The sequence below is a fragment of the Lepidochelys olivacea genome, assembly GCF_965140295.1.
Source record: "Lepidochelys olivacea isolate rLepOli2 genome assembly, chromosome: 6".
NCBI classification, from domain to species: domain Eukaryota; kingdom Metazoa; phylum Chordata; order Testudines; family Cheloniidae; genus Lepidochelys; species Lepidochelys olivacea.
In genome coordinates, this window is record NC_140416.1 from 10,887,728 (window position 1) to 10,913,011 (window position 25,284).

Genomic DNA, 25,284 nt, shown 5'->3' on the forward strand with positions numbered 1-25,284 from the left:
TGTATGGCGCCTGGCCCAATGGGGTCCTGCTCCATGACAGGAGCTCTTAAGCACTGCAGGAATACAAATACATAATAACTGTAGAGACAGAGAAGCTTCAAAGCATGACCTCCGCAGATTCAAAAGCCAGAAAAGCATTTTAAAATAGCCACAAATTTGTTATTTTTAAAATCTCATGATTTTTAAGGGAAGCTCAGGAGTTTGGGGGGACTCATGATTTTTGAGCGCTCAGGGTTGCCGATATTCTCAGCAGTGAGAAGGGCAGAAAGAGCGAGGGAGTTGAGACGGGGAGCCCCAACCCCAAAGAGCCAAAAATCAAGAGATTGCTGCAAAAATCACAAGATTTTTCACACAAAAAATACACTTGAGCTGTTTTTTTCATAGGTTCATGGATTTTCAGGCCAGAAGGGACCCTTAGATCAACCAATCTGACCTCCAGCAGAGCACAGACCAGAGAATGTCACCCTGTTACCTCTGCATGGAGCCCGATAACTTGTGTCTAAGTAAAGCGTCTTCCAGACAGGCCGCCTGTGGGCTGGTCTACACTAGAAAGTTAGGTTGACCCAGGTGTGTCCCTCAGGGCTGTGAAAAATTCACCCTCCTGAGAGACGTAGTTAATCCAACCTCTCTCCCAGGGTAGATGCCATGAGCTCACTGGAAGAACTCTGCCATCGTCCTACCTCTCGGAGCGGTGGATTTACGACAGCGTTGCTGCAGTATGTCTCAGCACTACAGGGCAGCACTGCAGCTGTGTAGACATAGCCTGATTGAGACTCCATCACTTCCAGTGGTCGTCTGTTCCAAGGGTTAGTCACCCTTCAAAATGTGTGCCTTACGTCTACCTTAGATTTGGCCATGGACGGTGGGTGAACCACAGGCTTGGGGAGGCTAGCCCCTGGCCCGGCCCACCCTTCAGCCTGAGGCCCCACCCCAAAGCCCAGAATCCCTCCCTTCCACGGCTACCAGACCCCCCTTCCAATCCCGGGTTGCCCAAGCACCACCAGCCCCAAAGCGCCAGGGCACACACACCCACCCAGAGCACCAGACAGGCTGCCCCATCAGCCCCGCAGCACTGGGTGGGTGGGCTGCTCCCCAGCACCAGACCACTGGGTGGGCGTCGGGCAGCCCTCCTTTTCCCCCCAGCCCTGGAGAACTGGGTGGTGCGGCCCCAGCCACCCCAAGTCCTAGCCGCCCTAGCCCCAGCCCCAGCCCAGCAGGCTTCCCGGAAGAGGAGCAGGCTGCTTGCCTGGGCTGGGGCCAACTACCAGCAGCAGAAGGAGGGGGCCTTGGGCGGAGCATGGGCAGGGCCACGCGGGGCTCTTTGCGGAGGTACAGCCTCCCCAGGCTATTGTACGCATCGTCCATGGATTTGGCTGGCTCCAACTTCCAACCGCTGGATCTTGTTCTACCCTTCTCCACTCGATTAAAGAGCCCTTTAATAGCCAGTCTTTTCGCCCTATGAATGTACTTGGGCACTGTACTTGAGCTACTTCTTGATCTCCTTTTCGATAACCTAAACTGACTGAGCACTGAGAATCTCTTGCTAGCCGGCACTTCTTTCAGCCGGCAAATTGCATTTGTGACTCTTCTCTGTATCCACTCCAGTTTTTCAATAACCTAGTGCCTGCCCGCCCGCTTCGAATCATAGAATATCAGGCTTGGAAGGGACCTCAAGAGGTCATCTAGTCCAACCCCCTGCTCAGAGCAGGACCAATCCCCAACTAAATCATCCGATCCCAGTAGGATACACTGACTAGACCCCTCGATTCCAGGCAACTTGGCCTTCTGATTTTTGGGGCACTTGGGGTGTGCTTGAGCCCTGTTTTTATGCTTTTCTCTGCAACTGTGCAGGCAAGAAACTTATTTTTCTTTTGAATGCACACTGAGGTTCTCAGCTAGTTCCTTGTTTCCAGGAGATGGGGCTTGAAATAAAACATCAGTTACCATGGGACTTGCAATAAAATCCTGAGAGCTGGCAACACTGAAAAGGTAGCGTAACAGGAGGCTTCAATGGGAGGGGGGTCTTAGGGCTGAAGGGTTCGATGGTTATGTTTCCCTTTCACCCTGAGCTTTGCACTTTTCATCCGGCCCCTCCCCACCACCAGGCAGCTCCCCAGGTGCTGCCTCTCTGCTCATCTGATTCACACCCCGCCCCCTCCCCACCACTCACTCACCCTACAAAGCCCCGCTCCCACAGCCTCTCCCCTTATGAGAAGTGGCTGCTAGACAGGGCTTCTTTCTTAGCATCTTCAGCCATGGGGCTGGCCTGTAGGTATTTTGTGGGCTTAGTGCTGCTCTGGTCCCTAAGGATAGCCCTTGGGCAGGGGGACTTCCACAGGATCAGTTTCTCTGTCTTGCAACATGAGTATGACTGTGGAGACTATGGGATGCAGCTGCTGGTCTTTCCCAGCCAGGGCCGCACCGTCCGCTTCAAAGTTGTGGGTAAGTAGCTGCCTGGCTGCTTCATAAGAAAGCTAAGAAGCCTCCTGCTCGTCTGCCCTCTTAGACATGCAGGCGGGTTTTATGGGTCTCTTGTGGAAACCTCTTACTTCTACAGTATGTAATGAGAGCTTTAGGAAGGGAACAAGAAGGTCCTACTCTAGTGCTTTTTGGTGGCCTGGCTGTTGCCCTCAAATCTTGAGTACCCTGGTCTCCTGAAGTGAGAGTTTGTGGCTTCTGTCCCCTGGAGAAAAGACTGGAGATAGCCCTAACCGTTGAATCCAGGTAGCAAAGTCTTTCCTCACAACAGCCTGCTGACCGTGACCCACAAAATAGCAGAGGGTAAAGAGGGAACCCTGCTAGAGGGAGACTGTAAAAGGACATACCAAAATGTGGCTGGGTATCCCAAGCTCTGGTGTAACTTGGCCCTTTGAGCTCCAGACACCTGGATCCTGCGCCCTCTGTGGGCGATCACCTCCCTGTTGTCATGCCCAAGCATGGGATGGGATGGCCTGGCCTGGCCTGGCTCGGCCACTCTCAGCCCTCCTTGTTAGGGTGTTTATTCCTTCACCCACTTACTTCACTGGTCCTTCTCGCATGAACAGAGAGCAACAATACCCGAAGTCCAAAGATGCAAACAATTCAAAGTTTATTGGGGGGAACTTCCAGCAAGCATGATTGCAGTTTCCTTCCTTAGTGTCCTCCTTCCCAGCTCTGACACCACAGAGCCTTACACCTGTGTCCCTGTTCCCATTCCTGCCCATAGCCAGACATTATTCCAATTTCCTTACCCCCATTCCCTGTTCCCATTTCCCCCTTTAACAAAACATGATTCCAATTTCCGCACCCCTGTTCCCATCCCCTCCCACCCACGCCCACTCACTTCCTTATTGACTACAGATTATATAGTCAAACTTGAGTTCTGTTTAGCTATACCTTAACCAATCATTTTCCTGAAATGTAACTAACCAATCCTAACACATTGGTACATGATTATGTGCCCAATTATATCCCACCACCTTAATGAGTTTACACCCAGCAAAATTAATTATACAGCAGACAGAAACCATCACAGAACCAGACAGAGATTATACAGACAGACAAACAATAGGAAAGTGGGAACTATAAATGACAAAAACAATACAGAAGTGAGGATTTCACATCCCAGCTATTGATGAGTGAGTGCTTGCCAGACAGGATGCTATCAAACTAAGTTTCCTTTTACATTTTCTAGGCACTTCCCTTTCTCTGGAGGTGATAGGAATACAATCCTGTCCTGATAAGAGATTGTCCTGATAAGAGAAGGCCCTTATACCAGCAGACAGTGATTTTGATTCTTTCTCTTATACCTCTAGAACTAGCCAAGTGATAAGAATACACCTAAATTCTGAGAGTATAGGCCTTGACAGACAGGCCTGAATATCTATATCCTAACACTCCTGGCTCTAGGTCAGACTTGGTAAATGACGGCCGTCCTGTATCTTTGGAGCTGCTTCCCACCATGCTAAACTCCACTAAACTGAAGGATGTGACAAACCACAGTCGCTGTTCCAAACATGGCTACTTGGCTAAGCTTCATCAAGGGCTTTAACTCTTCCTTACCCACGACCTGTATGACTCTCTCCACAGATGAGTTTGGGACACCCTTCGAAGTTACCAACTGCTCCATTTGTCTCCATTGGGTCACATCTGGCGAGCAAGGAGCGATGATCTTCTCAGCTGGCTACAATGGCTGTCATGTGCAGAAGAAGGTGAGGGGGGTTGGCACGCCTCACCCCAGTGTACCTGAGCAACAACAGAAGCTGGAGATGGGTCCATACCTGCAGTCACAGCAGCCTGTGCAGCTGGGGGGCGCTGCGCTTAGCGCCTACAGAGTCTGTTAGGCCACAATACTGACTGATTGGTGTCTCTTCATTGCAGGATGGGCGTAACCACCTGCAAGTCCGAGTGGAGGAACTGCTGAGCGCCAGGGCCGTCGCTGCCACCTATGATGTGAACATGACCTGCCCCAAGCCCACTGAACGTGACTTAACCCCAGAGGAGACCATGCGCTACGTGCCCCAGCCGCAGCCGGGCCTGGTGCGCCCGGTGCCCCAGCCGCAGCCGGGCCTGGTGCGCCCGGTGCCCCAGCCGCAGCCGGGCCTGGTGCGCCCGGTGCCCCAGCCGCAGCCGGGCCTGGTGCGCCCGGTGCCCCAGCCGCAGCCGGGCCTGGTGCGCCCGGTGCCCCAGCCGCAGCCGGGCCTGGTGCGCCCGGTGCCCCAGCCGCAGCCGGGCCTGGTGCGCCCGGTGCCCCAGCCGCAGCCGGGCCTGGTGCGCCCGGTGCCCCAGCCGCAGCCGGGCCTGGTGCGCCCGGTGCCCCAGCCGCAGCCGGGCCTGGTGCGCCCGGTGCCCCAGCCGCAGCCGGGCCTGGTGCGCCCGGTGCCCCAGCCGCAGCCGGGCCTGGTGCGCCCGGTGCCCCAGCCGCAGCCGGGCCTGGTGCGCCCGGTGCCCCAGCCGCAGCCGGGCCTGGTGCGCCCGGTGCCCCAGCCGCAGCCGGGCCTGGTGCGCCCGGTGCCCCAGCCGCAGCCGGGCCTGGTGCGCCCGGTGCCCCAGCCGCAGCCGGGCCTGGTGCGCCCGGTGCCCCAGCCGCAGCCGGGCCTGGTGCGCCCGGTGCCCCAGCCGCAGCCGGGCCTGGTGCGCCCGGTGCCCCAGCCGCAGCCGGGCCTGGTGCGCCCGGTGCCCCAGCCGCAGCCGGGCCTGGTGCGCCCGGTGCCCCAGCCGCAGCCGGGCCTGGTGCGCCCGGTGCCCCAGCCGCAGCCGGGCCTGGTGCGCCCGGTGCCCCAGCCGCAGCCGGGCCTGGTGCGCCCGGTGCCCCAGCCGCAGCCGGGCCTGGTGCGCCCGGTGCCCCAGCCGCAGCCGGGCCTGGTGCGCCCGGTGCCCCAGCCGCAGCCGGGCCTGGTGCGCCCGGTGCCCCAAATATATCCTCCACCAAGCAACATAGGTGTGTGGGGGTGTCTGTGACCTCTAACTGGTTTGAGTGCATGTGGGTCCCCTCTAATGGAAGGTTTCATGGTCCACTTCTGACTCCTGTGGTGGTCTTCAGAGGAGCTGAACCTTGTCTTGAGCTGGTGTTGACAGTGTTGTAAGCCATAATCAAAAATGAGATTCGTTTAGAAATCATGCTCTTCCCCCACCCGCCCCCAGTTTATTTGAAGGGGAAGGGGTGGCTATTTGCCTTCTGGTTTTTCAAAGTTTAGGGGGAAGGCACTTGCTTCCAAAGTCTGTGAGCTTCTTTGGCTCAAAATCCAGTCACACATGCACCAATGTGTCCTTGCCATTGGCTGCTCAGAGGGGCTTCCCCTGTTCCTCCAGTATCCCAGGGTTTGGGATCTGATGTTGTATCCCTTCATATCTCACCCCCACATCTGCTTGCAATCTGTCTCCTTCACACACACAACCCAAGTGTCTCTCACAGGCTCTTCTCAGCTCTTAGTCCCTCACTCTCCTAGAGTCCTGTCTAGCCCTCCCCCTAAACCAGAGTGGCATCCACTTTGCCTGTAGGTACAGCTTCAGTCTCATGAAAGAAATTCGCAGCCATGTTTATGAGGGACACTTTCCTCTGATCGGCTATGGGGAAATGGTGGCCAACCTGCTAGCTTCTGCCCCATCGTCCGTAAAGGGAGATGGTGACTTCAATAAAGGAAAAATTCATAGAGCAGGCGTCTGCTCACTATTTCATGAGATGGCTCGAGAAACCCACCTCAGAACTGCTAAGTGATAAATTACAGTTGACCACACTGCTGGCTGTGTTGAGGGGGCTGTAGGGTGCAGGTGGGGGCTCTCCTCTGACACAGCAGCAGATCAGGAGCCTGAATTTCCAAGTGACATGTTAAGCCTGCTATCAGAGAAGGGCAACATGCTACATCTGGAGGACAGGGGTGGGGATCTGAGCACAATGCTGTCTGAGGTGGTATGTGGTTTGAGGTTATGGTTGTGGGGGGCAGGGTGAGCTGGGATGGAGGACCACTGTGGGAGCTCTTGCAGCCCTTTGGGGAAGGGGAGGAGGGTTGGACTGGTGTTGAGGTCAGCCACTTGTCCAGAGGTCACTACAGATCTTAAAAAGTCTCTGGGGAAGGGTCTCTTGTGATCTCTTTAGAGGCTCTCTAGCTCTCCTTAATCCACACCCTGCTGTTCTAGGGGCGCATCTCACAGAGGAGCAGTGCCGTGTGGTGGCTGGGAAGATGCCCTGTGCGGATGCCCCAGGCCAAGCTGCTTGCTTCCAGGCTGGCTGCTGTTATGATGAGACTGACCTCACCACTCCCTGCTACTTTGGCAACACAGGTGGGAGACCTGCCCTCATGTCAGTTTATGGAGCCTTTTGTCATCTCTGTCCTGGGAAGCTTGGTGACACACCGTACGTCTCAGATGAGTTTGGTCACCACCTACTAGCATGGTGAACTAGACTTGGATGCAATGTCTTTGTAACTCTCACCCTAGGCTGCAGCTGGCATCAGTTGTGTGCAAAGGGGTTCCTTCCTACATCACGGTCTCTCCTCAGTTGCCTAATGCCTGGCAGATCTTGAGAGCCAACACCAAATGTGTGGTGGCAGAGGAAGACCCATCAGACGGTACAGGCTGGTGCTCCATCATCAGATCGATGGATAACTCTGCCGGCTTGTGTCTCGTTCCTGCACAACATGAGCTGCAATCATGCTGTCTCAGACAAACCCACTTACCCCCATGGGGCTTCATTTGATAGATTCCAAAGCCAGAAGGGACCATTGTGATCACTAGTCTGATTTCCTGTATAACACAAGCTATAGGATTTCCCTGAAATAATTCCTCCAGCAGATCTCTTGGCAGACATCCAGTCTTGCCTTGTCAGTGATGGAGAATCCACCATGACCCTGGACAAACCATTCCAAGAGTTAACTACCCTCGCTCTCAGATCTACACCTTATTTAAATACTTAGACTGTAATCAAGTCACCCCTTAACCTTCTCTCTGTCTAAAGAGACAGAATTTGGTCACTACAAGGCCTGTTTTCTAATATTTCTCATGGCTCTTCTCCAATCTATCATCCTGAGTGTGGCATGGAACTCTTGCCCAATTCCTCTACCAGGAACATCTATACTTAATCCTGCTCCTTTGTGTTGCAGTCACTGTTCAGTGCCTCCTGGATGGTCACTTTGTTCTGGTGGTCTCCAGGGACATGTCTGATCACCCCATCATCCTGGAGAGTGTCCGGCTAGCCTATGCCCAGGCAGGGTGTGACCCCATCAGGATGACTGAGGCTTTTGTGATCTTCCGCTTCCCCCTCATGCAGTGCGGCACCACAGTCCAGGTGAGGGGACACCCACGGGAAGCCAGGGTGAGTGCTCTGCTCAGGGGTTTGGGGGACTAACCTGCCCCATGTCTCCACTCTTCCAGGTGATCCATGACAAACTGATCTATGAGAACCAGCTGATCTCTGGCATCGACATCCGGACTGGGCCGGACGGCTCCATCACCCGGGACAGCACCTTCATGTAAGTTGGCCTGCTCTGTTGACTAGCAAGGAAGTGATGGTGAGCAGTCTTCTGGCCTCACGCTTCCACTGTGGAAGGGCTGATCCTTTCCCCTGGCAAAGATCTGATCCATCAATTTTCCAGCAGCCTCTCCTGACCACCAAAGGACTTAGGGGATGTTCTACAGGTATGGATTCCCTGCAGTCACAGACATCCCCTTTTCTGAGTGGGGCAATGCACCTGATCCCTAATGGGGCATGGGGCAAAATCTTGCTTTGTGAAGGGAAGGACACTCTGTGCAGCTGACTGTCCAAGAGTCAGGGTTTTACGTTGTCTGATCAAATGCCAACATTGGTCAGCCTCACCTCAGTCCCTGGAAAAATCCTGCAGCAGGTTGTCAAGGAATCCATTCTGAAGCACTCGGAGGAGAGGAAGGTGATCAGGACCAGCCAAAATGGATTCACCAAGGGCAAGTCGTGCCTGACCAACCTGATTGCTTTTTATGATGAGAACTGGCTCTGCGCATGTGGGGAAAGCGGTGGACATGATATACCTTGACTCTAACAAAGTTTGTTACAGTCTCCCACAGTGTTCTTGACAGCAAGTTAAAGAAGTAGGGGCTGGATGAATGAATTAAAGGTGGCTCGAAAGCTGGCTAGATCATCAAGGTCAACGGGTAGCAATCAACAGCTCTGTCTAGTTGGCAGCTGGTATCAAGCGGCATGCCCCAGGCGTATGTCCTGGGGTTGGTTTTGTTCATTATCATTAATGATCTGGATGATGGGATGGCTTGCTGAGGGTGTAAGTTAATGGATAACACTAAGTTGGGGGGAGAGATCTAGAAAAATTGAAAATTGGGCTAAAAGAAATCTGAGCTTCAATAAGGACGAGTGCAGAGTCCTGCACTTAGGAGGGAAGAATCCCATTCACTGGTACAGGCTGGGGACCGACTGGCTAAGCAGCAGTTCTACAGACAAGGACCTGGGGATTACAGTGTACGAGCAGCTGGCTACGAATGAATAGTGGGCCCTTCTTGCCAAGAAAGCTACTGGTATATTGGGGTGCATTAGTAGGAGCATTGCCAGCAGATGGAGGGAAGTGATTCCCCTCTCACCAGCAGTGGTGAAGCCCATCTGGAGTACTGTGTCCAGTTTTGGGCCCTCACCAACAGAAAGGATGTGGAAAAATTGGGAGATTGCCCAGCAGAGGGCAACAAAAATGATTAGGGGGCTGGGGCACATAATTTATGAGGAGAGGCTGAGGGACCTGGGCTTATTTAGTCTGCAGAAGAGACAAGTGAGGGGGGATTTGATAGCAGCCTTCAACTACCTGAAGGGGTTCCAAGGAGGATGGAGCTTGGCTGTTCTCGGTGATGGCAGATGACCGAACAAGGAGCAATGGTCTCAAGCTGCAGTGGTGGAGGTCTAGGATGGCTATTGGGGACGGGACTATCCCTCTAGGAGGGTGGTGAAGCACTGGAATGGGTTACCTAGGGAAGTGGCAGAATCTCCATCCTTAGAGGTTCTGAATACCTGGCTTGACCAAGCCCTGGCTGGGATGATTTAGTTGGGGTTGGTCCCGCTTTGAGCAGCAGGTTGGACTAGCTGACCACCTGAGGGCTCTTCCAATCCTAATCTTATGATTGTAAATGCCACTTGCTGTGCGATCTCCAATGACAAGTAGGCACAGCCAGCCTGACCCGAGAAGGGCTCCATGGGGCCACCCTGAGGGACTAATAACTCCCTACAGGGTTGGTAGAAAGAAAGCTTGATGTAGGGACTGTTGCCCCCTTACTAACATTCAGTGAGGTGTACTGGTTGGCTAGCTCCCAGTACTAAAAGGGGAAGGATCTATGGGAAATCAGGACCCTGAGAGTGACAGTCCCCAGGAACAATGGGGAGAGGCCAGTGCTCCAGGTCAGCCTGACAGGGTGGGCAGACTAATCAGAGTCAGGAGGCCAGGGAGGTCCTGTCCTCCGTGTGAGCTGGATTTGCCTGGGTCACACAGTCAGGTCATGTGTTTCCTTTAACCTTTCCCATGTTTCCTTCTTTCTAAAATAGTTGATTAGATAACTTGCATTTGCTTTACCTTGTATGTAATGGTCATGGGTCAGAAGTGCCCAGTGCAGAGAGAGTACCCCGGAGTGGGGACACCCTAGCCCCAGTCCTAGGTGACCACAGCAGGGTTGGGGGTCGACCCCCCCCCCGAATCCTGGGCCTAGCCTTGTTGGGGTTATGAGGACTCTGCCAGACAGGAGAGTGGAGGGGAGCCCTGAAGGGCAGGGAGGCCACTGGATAAAGGAAGTGGGAGCGAGGACTCGGATCCTTTCGCTAGCCCACTTCACCGGGGTAGTGCAGAAGCCAGGAAAGTTCCCCACAAGAGCAGGACTATTCCCCTGCTTACATTGAGAATGCTGCCGAAAGAGATGTGAGGACAAGTAAGCAGGTGCTTCTAGCCTGTCTGAGAAGGCCCCCATGTGGCCGTGCTCAGACACTCCTGCTGAGTCCCTGAGTTGGAGGGAAGAACATCTGAGTTGCTAAAAGGGTTGATCCACTAGCATCCTTGGATGTCTCCCATCCAAGTACTGATAGGGCCTGATCCTGCTTGTCTCGAGCACTAATAAGGTCACTGCCAGACACCACGTGGCCTCAAGCTGAAGTCACAGAGCATCAGCCCCTGTCTCCTCCCTCTGCTCTCTCCTGTGCAGCCTCCATGCTCGCTGCATCTACAATGCCAGTGACTTTCTGCCAGTCCAGGTCGAGGTCTTCTTGCCCCCCACACCTGCTCCAGTCACCCAGGCAGGACCCCTCCGGCTTGAGCTGCGCATCGCCACAGGTAGGTGACCCCTCACTCCAGCACGGAGATCCCATCCCCCTGAAGGACGACAGGTGTCTCAGCTCTGCTCTCCTCCTACCCTCTCCCCCACAGACCCGAGCTACAGATCCTATCTCTCGGAGAGAGACTACCCTGTGGTGAAGGTGCTCAGGGACCCTGTCTACATGGAGGTTCGCATCCTGCACAGAACAGACCCGTCCCTGGTTCTGGTTCTGCACCAGTGCTGGGCCACCCCAAGCGCTAACCCCCTGCAGCAGCCGCAGTGGCCCATCCTGGTGGACGGGTGAGTGGCTGGGATGGAGGGGGAGCATGGCTTGGGGAGGAGGAAGGCGGTTTCCTTGGTCCACCCTTCTCTTATGTCTTGCTCCCAGGTGCCCGTTCCTGGGAGACAACTACAGAACCCAGCTTGTGCCCGTGGGCCCTGCCTCATCTGAGCTACCCTTCCCGACTCACCACCAGCGCTTCGTCCTCTCCACTTTTGCCTTTGTGGACTCCGCCTCCCAGGTGGCACTTGAGGGAGAGGTGAGAAGGGGCCCACATATAAAGCGGGTGAGGAGGGGGAAGTCGGAGTGCAGGGGCAGGAGCTCCTATTTTAGTCAGGTCCTGACCTCCTCAGTCTCTGCTGAGGCGCTGCACATGCAGAACCAAACCGATAGCTGTGGATCTACTTCCTGCCTCCTACCAGCACGGGCCAGTCACTCACTAACTCCATTCTCACTTGTGTGGATTTTAGGTGTACATTTACTGTAGCGCCTCAGCTTGCTACCCCTCCCGGCTGGAGCCCTGCAGGACCCTGTGCCCATCAGGAGCTGCTACAAGTAAGTCGGAGTGGTCTGAAATCCATGTGGGTTTCTACAAGCTCCCATCCCAAATACCAGAGGACTCATAGTGAACAGAGATCTGCCTGTCCTGCTATATCAGAGGTGGGCAAACTACCACCCACAGGACCATCCTGCCCAGCCCCTGAGTTCCCGGCCGGGGAGGCAAGCCCCCAGCCCCTCCTGTGCTGTCCCTCTCCCTCGCAGCCTCAGCACGCCTCCAGCACTCTGCTCCGGTAGGAGCTGTGAGCTCCCACTGCTCTGAGCAGCATCATAAGGGGGTTGGGATTGGAGAAGGGGCAGAGGGTGTCAGGGGGCAGTCGGGACAGGGGCTGGTTGGATTGGGCAGAGGTTCGGGGGGGCAGTCAGGGGGCATTGGATAGTCATTGGAGTCCAGCAGGGGCTGTCAGGGAGCGGGGGGTTGGATAGGGGTGTGGTCCCATTGGGCAGTTAGGGGCAGGGGTCCTGGGAGGGGGCAGTCAGGAGACAAGGAGTTGGGGGGCAGAGGGGGTTTCTGAGGTGGGCAGTCGGGGGGCAGGAATTGGGAGGGAGCCAGGCTCTTTGGGGAGGCACAGCCTTCCCTACCTGGCCCTCCATATAGTTTTACAGTGCTAATGTGGCCCTCAGGCCAAAAAGTTTGCCCAGCCCTGTGCTATACACTGACTGCAAGGCGTTCAGCCCAGCTCGTTATGTACCTCTACCATGTCCTGTAGTGCTAGCTAGGGTATGATGGGCTAAGACGAAGAGGTAAATGGCCTAATCTCCTACAACTGCCCTATGTAGGAGACAATACTAGAAATTGCCTCTGGAGAGTGGAGTGTCTGCTGCTCCTGATGAAATGGCCTTTCTTCCCAACTTCTCCCACACTTCAAATAAGCAATTCAGGAAGATCTAATACCTGGTACCACAACCTGTCAGGAGGCCTGTAAGGACTCATGGTTGAGTCCATGGTGACGCTGCATTTCATCACGATGGGCCCTCTGGTTGTGAGTGCGCTGGACAGACAGCTCCCTAACTCTCCATTCCATCTGCCAGGAGGCCGCCGGTTCCTGGATATCAACAATGGGACAGGAGAGCCCCAGGACCTGGTGAGTTCTCCTGGCCCTGTGATCTTCCAGGAGAGCCCTGAGCCGTGGAGAGAGCACGTCTATGAGAACAAGGGTGAGGTTTCTGTTAAACCCTAGTAGGACAACTGGCATCTTGCACAGTAACCTGGAATACAGCAAGTCAATGCTGTCTAGGGGGTTCTAATATAAATGTTCATGGGGGGAGGGGGGCTACATGCAGAAGTCACTCCTTGATGATCCATATGTAAGCTAATGCTGGCTGACACCATACCTGTGAGTGCTTCCTATGAGTGGGCCAATGTTGGGTTATATCCTTATCCTATGGACATTCATAGGATGTCTCAAAAACCAGCAAACTTGGGGGAAGCGGGGGGGACACTATGGCACCTCAGTGGTGACTTGTATGCCCTGAGCCTCTGTGGCACTCAATGCACTGGGGCTAGCATTGCCTCTGCCCTCTATTGGATGGCTATCAATGGGATGGTGGTGCTGGCTCACAGTCTAAAAAGTGAGTTGACAATTCAAGTATCTTTCTGATGAAGGCTGGCCTAAGCGGTAGGGGGAGCACCACTGGGGCAGGGAAGTCTAGGTGTCATCTCCACACTTTAGACCCTACAGAAATCTGGATTGTCTTAACCTCTCCTCCTCCTCCTCCTTCAGACCCTGTCTCCAGACTAGACCTGACCCTGGTGCTTCTGGCCATGCTTTCATTGGTGGCTGTGGCTTCTCTCGTTACTGTGACACTACTCCATAGGAGAAGCAGCTGGATGACAAGGTCCCAAATCTTCCATGGCAGATGACTGTAAAATAAGGGAGAGGAGCAGAAATAAAATCTCTGGAGTGCACTAATGTCTTGTGGTAGCGTGTGTCCCTCTGGGGGAGGGAACAGCAGTTGTTGAGGCCAGGGGTCTGCTACTAGCCTTGTAGCTCTTCCCCATTCAGCAGCAGAACAGACCTCTCTGCAGGGATAGACACCAGAATAGGATGTGGCATAGAGGACAGGAAGAAGACTGCAAGCTAGCACTAGACAAGGTAAATCAAATGGCTTTCTCTCACTCCTGGGGTCCTATCTGGGGGGAGGGGAAGCCACTCAGCCGAACTAGAGACTTTTTGATTAACTTTACTGTGAATAGCTGGATTCTAACTCCCCTGGGCACGCAATAAGAACTACTGGCGCTTGCCAGTCTCACATGAAGTCCATGTGAGCCAGCTGGGGGAGACGCCTAAGTCTGGTAACTAGAAACCCTTGTGTCTTCTGTGGGGGCTGTGGCAGGAGGTGGAGAAGATTTCCCCATTGTGTTAGTGACTGGGAAACCTGATGCTTCAAGACCTTAAGCATCCTGCCTGAGAGCTGGGATCTGCCCCATAACTGGTATCTCCTGCTTCTTGACCCTTAAGCTATATCTCTGGGGCACTCCAAAGCATGGCTGTAGTGCGCACACACAGACCCAAGTGAGCTAGCTTTCATCAAGCTAGTTGAAATAACGGTAGTGGAAGCATGGCCTATACAAGACTAGCTGGGACTCTGGGTCGTACTCCAGTGGGTAGCCTGTGCTGCTGTTGCTCTACTGCTTGATCTGGCTAGGCCAAAGCTACCTCGGCTACATCTACGCACTCACCTCTGTCTACACGGCAATCTACCCTTCTCCATTGGCATTAGTTTCCTTCCATCTCGCCTGGGGAAACTACAGCCCTCCAGCTCCTCTCCAAATCCCCTTCCAACAGCTAAAATCCTCTCCCACTGCTCCTACCACGTCAACACCCTCCACCTACTGTAGAACCCACAGGGACTGTCACGCTAACGTGGTGTAACTGTTCTAACCCCTCTCTGAGCACCTTCTAGGGTAGCCTACTGTGGGACCGGATCCTGCAGACACTTAATGTGCATGTGGTAATGACTTCACGCATGCATGGAGTTAAGCACGTGCTGAGGGCTGGCCAAGCAACACAAACTGTTCATTAAATGTCAATGTTCATCCTGCAGTAGGCAAAACCAATGCCTCAAAACTCTTCATGGAAAAAGCAGAAAGGCATGTGTATCCAAGAAATGCATGGGCACTCGCCTGAGATCTAGGAGACATGGGTTTGAGTCCCTGCTCTGCCTGACTGGGTGCACGTGTGTACTCCTGCATCCCAAAATGGAGTGTTGCAAGGTCAGAGTCTTGGACTGTAAGAAGATGGCAGCAGGGATCATGCTTTTTGTTACTCTCCGCAAAAAGCATTGTGTGATGGCTTGGCACAATAATGAATGGAAGCCTGGTGGTTTATAGGCACAAGGCAATGAATTTGCCATTTGCTAAAATTTCAAAGTAGCATAAAGATCGTGCTGTAGTTGTAAAGGCCGTTGCTTCTGTGCTTAAATCATGTACTTGGAGACTAACCATGAGAATTATTGCTGAAAGCTGGGCACTTATCTCCTAGAAGCAACAGAGAAGGAGAGAGACTTGTGTGTATTGCTTGATCACAGGATCGCTCTGAGATTTCACTCTGATGCAGCTGGCAACAAGGCTAACCCAGTCATGGGATACTCGGGTGAGGTATTTCCAGTAGAGAGCGGGAAGTGCTAGTACCATTATACAAGGCACTGGTGAGACCTCATCTGGAATACTGTGTGCAATTCTGGTCTCCCATGTGTAAGATGAATTCAAACTGGACCAGATATGGAGAAGGGCTACTAGTATATCCAGAGAAATGGATATCCTCACTTAGGAGAGGAGACTGAAATACTTTCATTTAGCCTAACCAAAAGAAGGCTGAGGAGAGATAGATGACTGCTCTCTCTAAATGCATCAAAGGGATTACTGTCAGAGAGGAATTAACATAAGCACCAACGTGGACACAAGAACAAATGGATATAAACTGGCTATAAGCAAGTCTAGGCTTTAGATTAGACAAAAGTTTCTCTATCAGAGGAGTGAGATTCTGGAGCAACCTTTGAAAGGGAGTGGGGGGGCGGTAAAAAGCGTAACTGGCGTCAAGACTGAGCTTGATAAGTTTATGGAGGGGAGGGGAGGATGAGACTGCCTACAATGGCACACGAGCGCTCTGTGACTGCGAGCTGCAAAGATCTGCAAGGGCTGGTTTAAAGGACACCAGATGGGGAGGGCTCTGAGTTACTATAGAGAATTCTTTCCCCAAGGTATCTAGCTGGTGGGTCTTGCCCACATGTTCAGGGTCTCACTGATCACCATTTTGGGGATTGGGAAGGAATTTCCCCCATGTCAGAGACCCTGTCGGTGGGGGTTTGCCGTCCTCTCCAGCACCGGTCACGGGTCACTTGCAGGTTTAAACTAATGTAAATGTGGGGATTCTGTTTAGTTTTGTCTTTATATCATTATTTGAGGACATCGCTAACTCAGACAGAGGTCATGGGTCTATTGCAGGAGTGGGTGGGTGAGGTTCTGTAGCCTGTAATGTGCAGGGGCTCAGACTACTCAGGAGCTCAGGTCCCTTCTGGCCTTAAAGTCTGTGACAGAAGAGAGGGGGTTCCCTGAAAGCTCAATAGTGGCAGCGGACAGCCAACTATAAGCAGTAACGCAACACTGGAGATACAAGTTGCATGCAGCTGGATGGGTGCCTGTGACTTTCTTTCTACCAGCTAAATGATGTGACAATGCAGTCAGCATAGACAATCCTGCACATGAAAGACTTGGTATCATCTTGGCACAGAAGTAAGACATATAATTGCCTTAGGGTACCAGAAACAATCCAAAGGGAGTGGTGCAAGCTACAATGTTTGAATGAGGATTGCCAGCACTGATCTGTGCCAGGATAGAACAATAGCAATAAGCTGTTTCCTCCAACAACTCAATGGTGTATTTAAATGATGCAAAACTGGGGGTCAATACTGGCTGATGGGCAGTTATGGGGGGGGGCAGCAGTGTGCTTTCCAGGACTACAGTGATGGAAGGGGAAGGCTTAGCTAACCAAACTACCCTGGAGCCAATACAATAGGGTGGCAGCAGAAGAACAAGTTTCAGACACAAGGGTGTAAGTTCTGTATTTCTGCTACTGCTCCCTATAAAAATCTTTAAACGGAAAAACCTGGCCATCCCTAATTCTAAAGGCAGGGTGAAGAAGAAGGGAGGCCTCAGTAGACTACTGAAAGGCCAGTTCTGAAGATGTATAAAATGTCATTGCGTGGGGTTTCTTCCAGACACTGAAGGTGAGGGATGATTTTCCCGTGACAGAAAAGGTCTGCTTCAAAGTCCATGGGAATCCTTCCATTGACTTCTGGAGCAGAGACACCAGACAGGAGAGAGTTGGAGGAGAGGATGAAACTTCTCCACTTAGGGGAAAAGTGCTGAGTATGATAGAAAAATGGCCAAATGTTTCTCCTGCTGAAGTAGGGAGACTTGGGCCTGGTCTACAGTACGCAGTTATTTCCGAATTAGGCGAGTTACCTCGAAATAAAACTGGTTCCATCCACACAACCAAACCAGTTTTTTCAATTTAAAGGGCTCTTTACTCCGATTTCTGTACTCCACCTTGGCAAGTGGAGTAACACTAAAACTGAGATCGCAGTTCCGGGTTAGAGGTACTGTGGACGCAATTTGACAATATTAGCCTCCAGGAGCTATCCCAGAATGCTCCCTTGTGACCGCTCCGGACAACTCTCTGAACTCCGATGCACGAGCCAGGTAGACAGTAAACGCCCCTGGAACTTTTGAATTTCCTGTTTGGTCACCATCAGCACAGTCCACCAGCACAGGAGACCGTGCAGAGTCCACCATCTCAAGAGACCACGCAGTCCCGGATTCGCAGACAAGCTCCAGCTTGGTCTGAACGGGAGGTACTGGATCTCATTGCATGTTGGGGAGACGAATCTCTTCTGGCACAACTATGTTCCAAAAAAAGGAACGCAAATACGTACATTAAACTCTCCACTGCCATGACGAAAAGAGGCTACTCCAGGGACACAGAACAGTGTCGTACAAAAAAAATCAAGGAGCTGCAAGCTGAATTCTGTTGCCCGGCCGCATGTGATGGCTTACTCACACCAAAGTGGCAGGCACTTCAGTCTGAGAGGCAAAATGAGACCTTGTACAGAAAGAACACGTGCTGTGTATTATGAATTGCCTGTTTCACTGAGAAACAGCGTCCCCTTTGTTCTCTAAACTGTATCTTTTAAAATACTACCCTCCCTTTTTCTTCTCCTGCAGCAGGCGCAAATGTTTCAATACAGCCCCTATCTACTCCGTCCCAGAGGCTGGTCCAGATTAGAAGGTGGAAAAATGAACTCGGGACAACGATTGCTGAGCTCTTGCAGTCCTCCCACATTGATAGGGCCTAGTTGAGTGTATGGAGGCAAACAATTGCAGAGTCGTGTAAAGCGTTACATGAATATGAAGAGAGGAAGGACGTGGGCGATGAGAGCAGGCAGGATGCTATGGTCAAGCTCATGGGGGAGCAAACTGATATGCTCCGCTGTATGGTGGATCTAATGCGGGAAAGGCAGCAAGACCATAGACTGCCACTGCAGCCCCTGGATAACCACCCTCCCTCCTCCCCAAGTTCGATAGCCTCCTCACCCAGATGCCCAAGAACATGGCGGGGGGGAGGCTGTGGGGACCAACACAGTCAACCCCAGAGGATTGCACAAGCAGCAGAAAGCTGGCATATCCTAAATTTTGATTTGGTTTCTGGACTAGTCCTTCCCTCCTCCTCGTCCACCCCCCTAACCCAATACCCCCCTCTAGCTTCTGATTTCTCTCAATGTTTTGTGCAACAACTAATACAGAACGGTTTTTAAACAATTGTGACTTTATTTCCTTTCATATATATATAGGGGGGGGGGCAGGTAACTTTAAGAGAAACAACAACGTCTCTCACAGCGTACCCTGGCCAGTCATGAAACTGGCTTTCAAAGCTTCTCTGATCTGCAGCGCGCCCTGCTGCGCTCTTCTAATCGCCCTGTTGTCTGGCTGTGTGAAACTTGTCGCCAGGCAAGTTGCCTCAACCTCCCACCCCGCCATAAATGTCTCCCCCTTACTCTCACAGATATTGTGGAGCACACAACAAGCAGCAATTACAATTGGAATATTGGTTGTGCTGAGATCTAACCGAGTCAGTAAACTACACCAGCGTGCTTTCAAACGTCCAAATGCACATTCTGCCACCTTTCTGCACTTGCTCAGCCTAGAATTGAACTGCTCCTTACTACTGTCCAGGGTGCCTATGTACGGCTTCATGAGCCATGGCATTTAGGGGTAGTCTGGGTCCCCCAAGATAACTATAGGCATTTCAACATCCCCAACAGTAATTTTCGGTCTGGGAAGTAAGTTCCTTCCTGCAGCTGTTCAAACAGACGAAAGTTCCTGAAGATGCGAGCGTCATGCACCTTTCCAGGTCATCCCACACTGATGTCGGTGAAACGTTCCTTGTGATCCACCAGTGCTTGCAGCACCATGGAAAAGTACCCCTTGCGGTTTATGTACTGGCTGCCCTGATGTTCCAGGGCGAAGATGGGGATATGTGTTCCGTCTATTGCCCGCCGCACTTAGGGAATCCCAGCGCATTAAAGCCATCCACAATGGTCTGCACGTTTCCCAAAGTCACTCGCCTTGATAGCAGCTGGTCATTGATTGCATTGGCTACTTGCAGCACAGCAGCCCCCACAGTAGATTTCCCCACTCCAAACTGATTCCCGACTGACCGGTACCTGTTGGGCATTGCAAGCTTCCACAGGGCTATGGCCACTTGCTTCTCAACTGTGAGGACTGCTCTCATTTTGGTGTCTTTCCGCTTCAGGGCAGGGGACAGCAAGTCACAAAGTTCCATGAAAGTGGCCTTACGCATATGAAAGTTTCGCAGCCACTGGGAATCATCCCATACCTGCAATACTATGCGGTCCCACCAGTCTGTGCTTGTTTCCTGGGCCCAGAATCGGCATTCCACCGCATGAACCTGCCCCATTAGCACCATGATCTCCCAATCGCCACATGCCGTGCCATCTGTGTCCGTGTCCTCATCAGTATAGTAATCGTGCTGTCATCACTTCCTTGACCAGTCTTGCAGGTACTGCACATACTGCTGGATAATGCATGAGGTATTTACAATGGTCAAAATGCAGCAGAGATCTGATCGGGCTCCATGGCTATGGCGCTTGCATGGGTAATCCTGGAAAAGGGGTGCGAAACGCAGGAGAGCAGAGTGGCAGCGGAAGCTGTGCTGTTTGGGTCACGGTAGCCGAACAAAGACTGACAATGGTTGTCTTCTGTGGCTTTCACAGAGGTGGGAGCCCAGGACAGACAACATGGAGAAGCTTGCAAGCGTGGCAATAGCGGGAGAGCAGAGTTGGCGGCAGAAGCTGTGTTGCTCGATTCACAATGGCCGAGCAGAGTTGAGTTGGAGAGGTGGATTCATCGTAGCAGGAGAGCAGCGGTGCACCGTCTGCTGAAAGCAGGATGGCGTCTGCATGCCAAAAAGGGGCGAAACGATTGTCTGCCGTAGCTTTCTGGTGACACACACCCAGAAACACCCGCCAGATTGTTTTTGCCCCATCATGCTTAACTGGGAGCTTAACAGAGAATTCCAATGGGCGGCAGGGACTGTGGGAACTGCGGGATAGCTACCCACAGTGCACCGCTCTGACATTTGATGCCAGCCTTGGTACTGTGGACGCAATCTGCCAAATTCACCCGCTTTAGTAGGGACACAGAAGACCGAACGTATAAAATAGCTTCCGAAAATTCGAATAGAATAATTTTGAAATAATTTTGTACTGTAAACGTACTGAGGGGTAGCAGTGCCATGAGAAAAAGACAGACGGAGCCTAGGAAAACCACCAGGCAAGAGAAGCTCAAGAGGCCTAAGCCTATTGAGGTGTCCTTGCAGCGCATCCTCAGGTTTCACACAGCTCAGGCTGAGGCCTGCCTCGGTCTGTGGAGCTCCATACTTGGCCAGGTTAGGTTTCTTCAAGGCCTGGTATGAGGCCTCCCTAATTTATGACTAGTTTCACCCCTAACTTGCACTCTGCACAGGCCACTAGGGCTAACCCCCTTAATCTTATTTTAAAAGAGCTATAAAATCATTAACAATCATGGGCCTCAGTTCCACACCTCATCAGAACAATGGCACCTCCATCAGCCCCTGGCACCACGCCAGAGCCCTGTTCCAACACTGACTCAGACAGAACGCAGTGACTCCTAGTGAATTAACACCACTGTTTTCTGGACCTCCAGGGTTTTGCCCACAGATCCCCCTACTCAGCACTGAGGAGGCCTGATCCTTCCAAAGGTATGACATGTAATGTTAGGTCTCAGCAGCTGTCCCTTATGGGGTTGGTGATGGGATAAAGCACCAGGGTGACTAGGGGCCAGGACTACACCTGTACGGAGATGACGATGTCACCCGCATGAGGGGAGCTTGGGGATCTGTTGCTCTCTAGGGGCTGGTTCACATGGATGTTAATGAGTGTGCTACAGCCACTCCCTAGAGATGGTTAGTCCTTTTCGTTCAGAATCGCCTGGTTTTTGCTCTGAAGATCATGGAGTTTAAATCTCAGTGTGGGCCCAAGCAGGAGCAGTTAAAATTGCAAGCCAGAGATTGACATACAGGGCAAGGGGGTGCAGAGCAGTGGGACAGAAGACCAGACTAGCAGCATGTGTGTAGGTCAGAGTTAAGAGTACAAGCAGAGCTGTGGGGGAGGCGTGTTTGGCATCTGTTAGCATCAGGCTCAGGGGCCCGTTCTCCATCCCCCAGTCACAGGAGCAGTTTCTCTACACACCTTGCTTGCCCTGCCACAAAGATAAAGCATCTTTGAGTGAGTTTTACATTCCTCCCCCGATGCCCCCCCGCCCCAGTGTTCACAACACAACAGGGAAGTAGGGAAGAAGCAGAGACGGAGTTACCAACTCTCATCATGTTATTGTGAGTGATGCAATACTTTGTGCTTTTCTTAAAGCTCCAGCTCCTGGAGTCAGGTGAACATACCAGAACATCAGCTTTCCTTTTAAAAAAAGGGTTTCAAGCCTCATCTTTTTGTTTTATGTTTGTATGGCGCCTGGCCCAATGGGGTCCTGCTCCATGACCGGAGCTCTTAAGCACTGCAGGAATACAAATACATAATAACTGTAGAGACAGAGAAGCTTCAAAGCATGACCTCCGCAGATTCAAAAGCCAGAAAAGCATTTTAAAATAGCCACAAATTTGTTATTTTTAAAATCTCATGATTTTTAAGGGAAGCTCAGGAGTTTGGGGGGACTCATGATTTTTGAGCGCTCAGGGTTGGCGATATTCTCAGCAGTGAGAAGGGCAGAAAGAGTAAGGGAGATGAGACGGGGAGCCCCAACCCCAAAGAGCCAAAAATCAAGAGATTGCTGCAAAAATCATGAGATTTTTCACACAAAAAATACACTTGAGCGATTTTTTTCATAGGTTCATGGATTTTCAGGCCAGAAGGGACCCTTAGATCAACCAATCTGACCTCCAGCAGAGCACAGACCAGAGAATGTCACCCTGTTACCTCTGCATGGAGCCCGATAACTTGTGTCTAAGTAAAGCGTCTTCCAGACAGGCCGCCTGTGGGCTGGTCTACACTAGAAAGTTAGGTTGACCCAGGTGTGTCCCTCAGGGCTGTGAAAAATTCACCCTCCTGAGAGACGTAGTTAATCCAACCTCTCTCCCAGGGTAGATGCCATGAGCTCACTGGAAGAACTCTGCCATCGTCCTACCTCTCGGAGCGGTGGATTTACGATAGCGTTGCTGCAGTATGTTTCAGCACTACAGGGCAGCACTGCAGCTGTGTAGACATAGCCTGATTGAGACTCCATCACTTCCAGTGGTCGTCTGTTCCAAGGGTTAGTCACCCTTCAAAATGTGTGCCTTACGTCTACCTTAGATTTGGCCATGGACGGTGGGTGAACCACAGGCTTGGGGAGGCTAGCCCCTGGCCCGGCCCACCCTTCAGCCTGAGGCCCCACCCCAAAGCCCAGAATCCCTCCCTTCCACGGCTACCAGACCCCCCTTCCAATCCCGGGTTGCCCAAGCACCACCAGCCCCAAAGCGCCAGGGCACACACACCCACCCAGAGCACCAGACAGGCTGCCCCATCAGCCCCGCAGCACTGGGTGGGTGGGCTGCTCCCCAGCACCAGACCACTGGGTGGGCGTCGGGCAGCCCTCCTTTTCCCCCCAGCCCTGGAGAACTGGGTGGTGCGGCCCCAGCCACCCCAAGTCCTAGCCGCCCTAGCCCCAGCCCCAGCCCAGCAGGCTTCCCGGAAGAGGAGCAGGCTGCTTGCCTGGGCTGGGGCCAACTACCAGCAGCAGAAGGAGGGGGCCTTGGGCGGAGCATGGGCAGGGCCACGCGGGGCTCTTTGCGGAGGTACAGCCTCCCCAGGCTATTGTACGCATCGTCCATGGATTTGGCTGGCTCCAACTTCCAACCGCTGGATCTTGTTCTACCCTTCTCCACTCGATTAAAGAGCCCTTTAATAGCCAGTCTTTTCGCCCTATGAATGTACTTGGGCACTGTACTTGAGCTATTCTTGATCTCCTTTTCGATAACCTAAACTGACTGAGCACTGAGAATCTCTTGCTAGCCGGCACTTCTTCCAGCCGGCAAATTGCATTTGTGACTCTTCTCTGTATCCACTCCAGGTTTTCAATAACCTAATCCCACAGAACAAGAAAGAAAAAGGCCTCATTCAATACCATGGCCACCTACACACTGACTCGACCTTGTGCCTGCCCGCCCGCTTCGAATCCTAGAATATCAGGCTTGGAAGGGACCTCAAGAGGTCATCTAGTCCAACCCCCTGCTCAGAGCAGGACCAATCCCCAACTAAATCATCCGATCCCAGAAGGATACACTGACTAGACCCCTCGATTCCAGGCAACTTGGCCTTCTGATTTTTGGGGCACTTGGCGTGTGCTTGAGCCCTGTTTTTAAGCTTTTCTCTGCAACTGTGCGGGCAAGAAACTTATTTTTCTTTTGAATGCACACTGAGGTTCTCAGCTAGTTCCTTGTTTCCAGGAGATGGGGCTTGAAATAAAACATCAGTTACCATGGGACTTGCAATAAAATCCTGAGAGTTGGCAACACTGAAAAGGTAGCGTAACAGGAGGCTTCAATGGGAGGGGGGTCTTAGGGCTGAAGGGTTCGATGGTTATGTTTCCCTTTCACCCTGAGCTTTGCACTTTTCACCCGGCCCCTCCCCACCACCAGGCAGCTCCCCAGGTGCTGCCTCTCTGCTCATCTGATTCACACCCCGCCCCCTCCCCACCACTCACTCACCCTACAAAGCCCCGCTCCCACAGCCTCTCCCCTTATGAGAAGTGGCTGCTAGACAGGGCTTCTTTCTTAGCATCTTCAGCCATGGGGCTGGCCTGTAGGTATTTTGTGGGCTTAGTGCTGCTCTGGTCCCTAAGGATAGCCCTTGGGCAGGGGGACTTCCACAGGATCAGTTTCTCTGTCTTGCAACATGAGTATGACTGTGGAGACTATGGGATGCAGCTGCTGGTCTTTCCCAGCCAGGGCGGCACCGTCCGCTTCAAAGTTGTGGGTAAGTAGCTGCCTGGCTGCTTCATGAGAAAGCTAAGAAGCCTCCTGCTCGTCTGCCCTCTTAGACATGCAGGAGGGTTTTATGGGTCTCTTGTGGAAACCTCTTACTTCTACAGTATGTAATGAGAGCTTTAGGAAGGGAACAAGAAGGTCCTACTCTAGTGCTTTTTGGTGGCCTGGCTCTTGCCCTCAAATCTTGAGTACCCTGGTCTCCTGAAGTGAGAGTCTGTGGCTTCTGTCCCCTGGAGATAGCCCTGACCGTTGAATCCAGGTAGCAAAGTCTTTCCTCACAACAGCCTGCTGACCGTGACCCACAAAATAGCAGAGGGTAAAGAGGGAACCCTGCTGGGGGGAGACTGTAAAAGGACATACCAAAATGTGGCTGGGTATCCCAAGCTCTGGTGTAACTCGGCCCTTTGAGCTCCAGACGCCTGGATCCTGCGCCCTCTGTGGGCGATCACCTCCCTGTTGTCATGCCCAAGCATGGGATGGGATGGCCTGGCCTGGCCTGGCTCGGCCACTCTCAGCCCTCCTTGTTAGGGGGCTTATTCCTTCACCCACTTACTTCCCTGGTCCTTCTCGCATGAACAGAGAGCAACAATACCCGAAGTCCAAAGATGCAAACAATTCAAAGTTTATTGGGGGGAACTTCCAGCAAGCATGATTGCGTTTCCTTCCTTAGTGTCCTCCTTCCCAGCTCTGACACCACAGAGCCTTACACCTGTGTCCCTGTTCCCATTCCTGCCCATAGCTAAACATGATTCCAATTTCCGCACCCCTGTTCCCATCCCCTCCCACCCACGCCCACTCACTTCCTTATTGACTACAGATTATATAGTCAAACTTGAGTTCTGCTTAGCTATACCTTAACCAATCATTTTCCTGAAATGTAACTAACCAATCCTAACATATTGGTACATGATTATGTGCCCAATTATATCCCACCACCTTAATGAGTTTACACCCAGCAAAATTAATTATACAGCAGACAGAAACCATCACAGAACCAGACAGAGATTATACAGACAAACAATAGGAAAGTGGGAACTATAAATGACAAAACAATACAGAAGTGAGGATTTCACATCCCAGCTATTGATGAGTGAGTGCTTGCCAGACAGGATGCTATCAAACTAA

General features: G+C 52.4%; 1 pseudogene across 1 annotated transcript; it reads left to right on the forward strand.

Annotated features, from left to right (window-relative positions):
* The first annotated feature begins 2,209 nt into the window (after window positions 1-2,209).
* Window positions 2,210-13,480, forward strand: LOC311521438 (zona pellucida sperm-binding protein 1-like; annotated as a pseudogene). The gene is made up of 12 exons: window positions 2,210-2,442; window positions 4,069-4,190; window positions 4,360-4,980; window positions 6,616-6,759; window positions 7,578-7,762; window positions 7,849-7,946; window positions 10,633-10,760; window positions 10,854-11,043; window positions 11,132-11,282; window positions 11,494-11,578; window positions 12,614-12,739; window positions 13,306-13,480. The product of its transcript is annotated as a zona pellucida sperm-binding protein 1-like (transcript).
* Window positions 13,481-25,284: the final 11,804 nt, after the last annotated feature.